This window comes from Leucopleurus acutus (genome assembly GCF_964270905.1).
Source record: "Leucopleurus acutus genome assembly, chromosome: X".
Classification (NCBI taxonomy): Eukaryota; Metazoa; Chordata; class Mammalia; order Artiodactyla; family Delphinidae; genus Leucopleurus; species Leucopleurus acutus.
The window spans coordinates 34,353,608-34,361,490 of record NC_139148.1 but is presented as its reverse complement, the minus strand read 5'-3'; positions in this window follow the sequence as shown (position 1 = coordinate 34,361,490).

The following is a 7,883-nucleotide window of genomic DNA, read 5'->3' as shown; positions in this document are numbered from 1 at the left end:
ATTTGTTTTGTTTCTTCTCATATCCCCACTCCTGGGCTCGTCTGGACAGCCGTCCATGTTGTGCACGGCACAATTCCCCCCCCCGCACCGCAACCCCTTCTGTATTTTCTCTACCATCCCTTTTCAGTACCTCTCACTCCATAGATCCCTTCTTCTTCCTTCATTTCCTGCAAGTTCCTCTTTCCCAACTGCCTCAAGAGGGAAGCCTGGCCTTTCCAGGGCCTGACCCACATCCATCACACGTGGCAGAGTGGGGCAGGGCCAAGGCCAGGCGTCTACTGCTTAAGAGAGTCAAGGGGCCTCCTTTCCCAGGGGCTGCCCCCAACAGCTGACAAAACCTAGACTCTCTTGCTCATCCCCAATTTGCTTTGCCAGATGTAAACTGTTCTTGAGGTTCACCAAAAGGCCATCGAAGCTGTTTCATAAATAAGCATCGCGCCTACCTTTGTGTTTTCCCTTTAACCTGGCAGCCTCCCCGCTCTCTAAGCACGATTTTCCTGGAACTACATAAATACATCCTTCCAGCACCCTGCACACTTCACCACCTCAAGCACTTTTTAAAAAGTTAACTTGTTTCATTTCCATAACAACCCCCTGATATAGGTACTGACCAATGTTACAAACCAACCCAAACCAAACCAACCCCCCAGGTTTGGGTCACGTGCCTGTGGCAGAGCTGGATTTGAACCAAAGGCTGCTGGTCCCAAAGCCTGTGTCCTTAGTCACTGCACCCTAAGGTCCTTGCTCCCCCTGAGCTGCCCCAGCCCTTCCTCACACCTTCCCTGTGTCCCTTAATGCCTCATGGCTCGTTTTTCTGGCCTCACCCCTCAGATCTGAGTGGTCAACTGGGATGCTTTGCTGTCTTCTTCACCCCATCTCACATTTGTCCTCCTAGACAAAAATATTGCTTCAAGTCACTCTCACTATAATACTCTGCCCAACCCAGCCCAGCCAGGGGGATCCGGCACTAAGAAATATGCCCACGGCGCTGGCAATCCGGCTCGGTGTGCCCCACATCTCACAGGCAGGACCCAAACACATAACATGGCCCCCTCTCCCCCAGCCCCTGACCATCACCTTCACTGAGTTCTCCAGCTCAAACTGGCCAGAGGCCCACAACGTCCCCTCTGGCTTGAGCCCTGCCCTAATGAAACAGGACAACAAAGGCATCATCATTAAAAACCATCGCGCAAGGCCCCAGCGGCTACCTGCGTCCTCTCCATCCCCAGCCTCAACCCTCCTCCCTCGCTTCCGCCAGCCCTCAGGGACCAAGATGGGGAAATTGTCCCATAATCGCATTTTGCATGCACGTGCACACGATCATGAGGCATTTCTCCCATCTGGTTATCTTTGGAAACACTGGGAGGGAAGGGGATATTAAAGAAATCCTCCTCTGCTTCCATCTTGAAAAAAAAAAAAGGCTGAACATTTTGATTCACTACCTTATCTTTAAAGAAACCGGACATGGAAAAGGCAAGGGAGATAAGATCTATGACTTCTGATTCAGCTTGTTCTCTGAAGTTGTTTCAAGCCTTACCGTCCCTCCCGACTGGCCCCTTCATTTCCTGTTTTCAATATATAATGGCAAGGAATACGCAGCAGCCCAGAGCTCTGTGAGCCTGGGGGTCAGCGCAGGAAGCTGGCCAGGGAGGAAGCTTTTAAAATCCAACCTGGAATCTGGCCGTGACTCAGGAGAACATCTTCTTAATTCGGATTTCATTTTTACTTAACTTTGTGGTCAGCAGCTCTGGATGGCTTGTGGTCTCAGAACAGCTGCTGGTTTGAAAGAGCATAAATGCAATTTGAAAACTCACAAGGTTTCACATGAAAATGAAAAGAAAAACTTTTGCATTTCATAACAGGAATGCTTGACAGCCTCTTTCTTTCAAGATGCTCCAAATGCCTCGCAGACGTTTTCGCGTCAGCTCTTGCCGCCTCCCACGGTGGAGGCCGAGGAACCGGTACCATCCGAATCATTGGATGGAGGGGAAAACAGAGACACCCACTAGTTTCTGCTTACACAGCAAGTCGGCACAACATTGTGACAGGTGTTTTCCTGGGTCCCAGCCAGCTTAGGGCGGAGTGCGTGCGTGCGTGCGTGCGTGTGTGTGTGTGTGTGTGTGTGTGTAACATGGGTCACAATTACAACGTCAAGAGCGAGGAAAACCAACTACCTTTGGCTCTGGCCACCTGCCATAGAGGTGCACTCCCTGGAATCCTGGTCTCCACTTCCTCTCTTCCATCGCTAGAGCAACCTTGGGTGGGCTTTTGTTGGTTGCCATAGTAATACCGCCAGCCACTCTCTTGCCAGTCAGGGCAGGCGTCCCCCGAAGGGGGCAGCACACAGAGACGCTTCCATCTGCCAGGCTCCTCCACTATCCGAGGGGCTGGGCACACGGTGTTTCCACGGCACACTGACCTTCCTGGGGCACTAAGCTCAGTCTCTCTCAGCTGGGCTTTCCCTTCCTGATTCCTGCCCCTGCTACTTCTCAAAGGCCAGAGGCCTGACCACATGCGCGTGGACCTCGGGCTAGGGAGCAGACCTGCCACCTGCTGCTGAGAGGCGGCCCCTCTGGTGTGGGTCTGGAGCCCCAGCTCAGGGCCCCCTGCCTGCAGGCCTATCTGGGCAGGTGCTGCCTGTTTTGGGGGCTGTCAGAGTCTCGCCCGTATTGACTTTAGCGAATGCCACCCAACTTTCAAGCACCAACTCCTTCATTCCTTTATCTCAGGGCTTTCTGAAGCCTAGAAGTGTACTTTGCGTGCTGCAGCTGGCAGTCAGCGGTTCCAGAGAATTAACACCCCTCCCAATACCCCAGAGCAACCCTCAAGCATTGAACAGCAGGACTGGGTGTATAAATGCCCCAGCTCCCTGCCCTCAGTGGGACAACTCTGGGGCACGTGTTCTACATGGACTCACAGTGTCCCCACAGTGGCAACTGGCTGAATGATGTGCTATCTCACTTCCCCACTCTCCCTACTAGTGTGTTTGGGGCTCATCTCCAAAATTAACTGTTTGCACTTGAATCCGTACCTCAGTTCTGCTTCTGGGGACCCAAACTGAGTCAGGGGAAGAACTTCCTCTCTTACCCCAGCCACTGATGGGGCTGTCACTTCTAAACGGAACACAAAGGTTTCTGAAACCTCTCCATGCCCAGGGGCTAAGGCTGGGGGCTCCTCTGATGTCTTTCTAGGCCTTTTCCCTCTCCCTTTTCATGATTCCATGATTTTCAAAGACTTGTCCCCCTTCCTCCATCCTTAGCTGTAAGATACCATAGGCCTGATACAATGGACTTGTTTTATATTGTACAGATGACAAAACTATAGATCAGAAGGGTGAGAGATTTCCCCAAATTCACTTGATTTGTAAGTGACAAAGCAGGAACCCAAATGCAAGCATTTGGATTTACAGTCCAAGGCACTTTTCGAGTACACCTGTGCATGGAAACTTGGCTCACGGGCCTTTGTTCTGAACTCTCCTTCTTTCTCATTACAACAAAGAGTCGGGTCCCAAAAGTAGTGTCCTCAAAGGGGACTGGCAGGATGTGTCATTTAATCAGTGCATGGTGACTGCACTCTCTCACAGAGCCAGACACGTTTGTAGATGAACACCTCTGGGGACTGGAGCCCCAGTAGGGCGATCACAGAGATCTAAGAACCTGCCTTTCTCAAGGCAGGGAGAAGCGGCTACACGGATAGGGCTCAGCTGCTAGTATGGCAGAGGATCTAGGGACAGAGGGGACAGCCCCTGACCAGGCGGCACTGCTCCCTTGGCCTAGAACGCTGTTCCTCCAGACATCCACATGGCTCAGCCCCTCAAAGATTCCCACATTGCTTCAGGAATTCGTTCAAATGCCACCCTCAGACAGAGCTTCCCTGACCACTGTCTGAAGTAGACCCTCCTGCCCATTAACACCTTTACCTTGCTTTCTTTTCCTGATGTCGTGTAATATGTTTGTTTCTTGCTGCCCCCTTTAGCCCCACCACTAGAATGTGAGTTCCATGAAGACAGAGACTTTTTTTCCTGTTTTGTCCAGCCCTCTATTCCCAGTACCTAGAACAGTGCCAGTGTATTCTAGAGGCCCAATAAATCCTTGTTGAGATGAATTAATGAGTCACTGAAAGGAGACAGGACAGGTTAGTTACCTTGGCCTGGGGAACACATAAAGCCAAGTGGGGCAGAGGCAAGATGGGTCCCAAGCCAGTGCAACTCCATGGCCTCTGGCCCATTTCTCTACCCAGCACTGGGCTCATTCAATCTCCAAGTAACACGGGACTCCTAAAGCAGTAAACAAGGAGAAGAGAGATGGCTTCTCAGCGGAGATAGGACACCCTGCCCTCGCTCCCTCCCTCCCTGGCTGCTTCTTCCCCCTGTCTTATCCCAAGGAGCTCTCCTTAGGAAAAAAGCCCTCCCTAGTCTCTCCCCAGAAACTGCTCTGAACACTCGGATGCACAATCAACCAATTGTTAAGTCCTCGACAATACCTCATCAGCGAGCACAGCACTATAATTAAAAGGAAATCCAGCTCAAGCTCTTTAAAATAGGATCTAATTTAATTGGTGCATTTAATCTATCACTGTCACTCCACGCCAGCCTGGGGAGAATGTCATCGTAGCGGTAGGTGGTGAGAGACTTGAGCGGCCCCTTGGCAGGGTCCCCCTGCCGCCCCAGGCCTCACGAACAGCTGGGAAGGGACAGGCAGTGGCAAGTCTGAAAAAGGGAGAGTCCACAAAAGCCGAGGACCACATGGCCGCCAACTGGAACTTGGGCGTGGTTGCCATGGGCCTCTGTCCTGCCACACTCCCCTATAGGCCTCGGTAGGGGGTCCAGGCGTGGGAGGGAGACTCTCCTTCCAGCACCTCTCCTCAGAAACAAGTCTTAGGGAGTTTGGTGAAGAAACCCAGGAGAATTAAGCTCATATTCAAAAGCCTGGCAATTGGGGTGTGAGCTGCTGCTGCGGTCACTCTATCTCTAATTTGTGACAGCTTTAGTTCCCGACCTAATTCAGAAAGAAAATAAAAGTCTCATCTTTTTGGAATAACGTGACACAAAACGCATATTGCCCCAACAGTCATAAAGCTCTGTGGTTAAGAATATTGGCTTAAAAGTCATATAGAAATGAGTTCCTGTCCTGTATAAACCACTTACTTACTAGTGAATTTTGGAATGTTTTGGAATCCCCTGAGCCTTAGTTTCCTCATCTGCAAAGTGGGCGTAATAGTATCTACTTCCTATTTCTGTGCTGACCTTAAGGGCCATGCTTGGGGCCAGCAGAAGCTCCACCCACATGCCTGGGGCCCACCCCGGAGGTGAACTGCAGTCAGCTTGTGGCTTGTGGCTTCCTGCATCTTTCTGCCTGAGCTTGTTCTTTGGCCCTGCAGGACCTCCACCAGTGAAAGATGGGAGTTGATGCATAAAAAACCCCAGCTCTGGCACCCAGGCGTGCACTACACAATCTCTCAGAGGCCTCCGGAGGTACTGAGCCCGGTCGCCTGCCCACGGTAACACACTCGTTCACCCACCCCGTGCCCACTGGCTTTCCTCCCTTGCCTCTCTCACTGCTCCACCCTTCACCATGCCTCCTAGATCACCTCCCAAATGAATGATTGCACCCAAATCCTTGTCTCAGGGTCTGCTTGGGGGCAAATCCAAGCCCAGACGTTGGCATGACTCAAACACTTAATAAATGGTACCATGTTCCTCTCGTGGTTTCTGGAAATTTGAAATTCATTTGTGGATCTCTATGCCTACATTTTGTGTATGCTTAATTTTTAAAGAATTCCTTTGAGGCCCTCCAGGAAGGACTTCTATCCCTGTGGGCTCATGTCAGCCCTATCCTCTGTAGTCCTAGGGAGGATTGCCGAGCTGATGGTCTCAACATCCCCAAGACTCCTTGGACCCCATACGAAGATTGACTTGGGGAGAGGTGGTCACACCAACGCCATGTAAGCATGGTGGGCGGAGGGTTATGAATTGAACTGTGTCCCCTCCAAAAGATACGTCCTAACCCCCAGTACCTCAGAATGTGGCCTTATTTGGAAATGGGGTCTTTGCAGACAATGAAGTTAAGATGAGATCATTGAGGTGAGGTCCAATCCAGGGTGACTGGTGTCCTTATAACAAAGGAGAATTTGGACCCAGTGATAGACACACCCAGGGAGAACACCATGTAAAGATTGGAATTATGCTGCCACCACCAAGGCACCATCAAGAACTGGGAGAGAGGCCTGGAGCAGATGCTTCCCTTGTGGCTTCAGAAGGAGCATGGCCCTGCCACACCTTGATTTTGGACTTCTCACCTCCAGAGCTGTGAGACAATACCTTCGTGGTGTTTAAGGCACTCGCTTTGTTACAGCAGCCCTACCAGACTAATACGGAGGGATTAACTCTGTGTACTGCCTGTGTGTGTGGCAGCAGGCATTGTGTGTGTATAGCAGGTGGGTTTCCATGAAGCTGGCCTCTTTCTGTGTGATCCTATGGACTCCTAGATAACATCAGTCCTTGGCCCTTGTAGCCTGGGAGAAGCTTTTCTCCAGGGCTCTCCCGTACTCTTTTTCCTCAGCCCTTTGTCCCCAGAGCTGTGCTGCCTCCTTTCCCTTCCTGTTACCCTATGGCTAACAGGACTCCAACCTGGCTCCATGGAGATCTATGGTGGTTCCTGTCTGCAAGGTTCTTTCTCTCAAAGATTCATTCAGGTTTTGCCCTCAACACTCCATTGAACACTAAAGTTAGGCAGATAACAGACAAAGCCTTACCCGTCTCAGATGTCTATGCTCATTAGAAAGAGATCGGCACTCAAAAAATGACCCGCTAGTGGCAGGAATTTCAGCCCAGTGTCTTCAGATCGCTCCCCACCTCCACCAGAGTGCCACGGCGTCCTCAAACCCCATGGTCTCAACGCTGACACCACGTGCTGTCATCTCTGGCCTGGCCAATGGCAGGGACCTCCTGGGCTGGATGTCCTGTTTGCTTCTCCAGATCCACCCTTTGTGCTTCTCCACCCTGCTCTGAGCCCCGAAAGGCTGACCTTTGTGGGATGCATTAACCGGGTACCCTGCCACCTGGCTTCTGGTTGGATTTGACCAACGAGCGTCTCTGGCAGGAGTTAAGAGAGTGGGCGGGCAGAGAGGCTGGAGGATTTGTTCCCCTGTCTCCCTCATCCTTCCTGCCACGGTGAGGTTGGCCGGGGCTGCTTTCCTCTACCTAAGCCCCCAGCCCCTGTTGAGCGGCCCTCTTCTGAGCCGTAGGACTCTCCGGTGTCTGGGAACTCTTCCCCTCCTTCTGAGAATGCCATCTGTTTCCTGCCCAGAGTCTGACTGACACGCGTCCTAATCGTGATCCTTGGGCTCCAGTTTCACCTGTCACCATCTAACCCACCCTCCAAGCTGCTCTCTGAGCGAGCTTGCTTTTTTTTTTAACATCTTTATTGGAGTATAATTGCTTTACAATGGTGTGTTAGTTTCTGCTTTATAACAAAATGAATCAGCTATGCATATGCTCCCATATCTCTTCCCTCTTGCATCTCCCTCCCTCCCACCCTCCCTATCCCACCCCTCTAGGTGGTCACAAAGCACTGAGCTGATCTCCCTGTGCTGTGCGGCTGCTTCCCACTACCTATCTATTTTACGTTTTGTAGTGTAGATATGTCCATGCCACTCTCTCACTTTGTCACAGCTTACCCTTCCCCCTCCCCATATCCTCAAGTCCATTCTCTAGTAGGTCTGTGTCTTTATTCCCGTCTTACCCCTAGGCTCTTCATGACCTTTTTTTCCCCTTAGATTCCATATATATGTGTTAGCATACGGTATTTGTCTTTCTCTTTCTGACTTACTTCACTCTGTATGACAGACTCTAGGTCCATCCACCTCACTACAAATAACTCAAT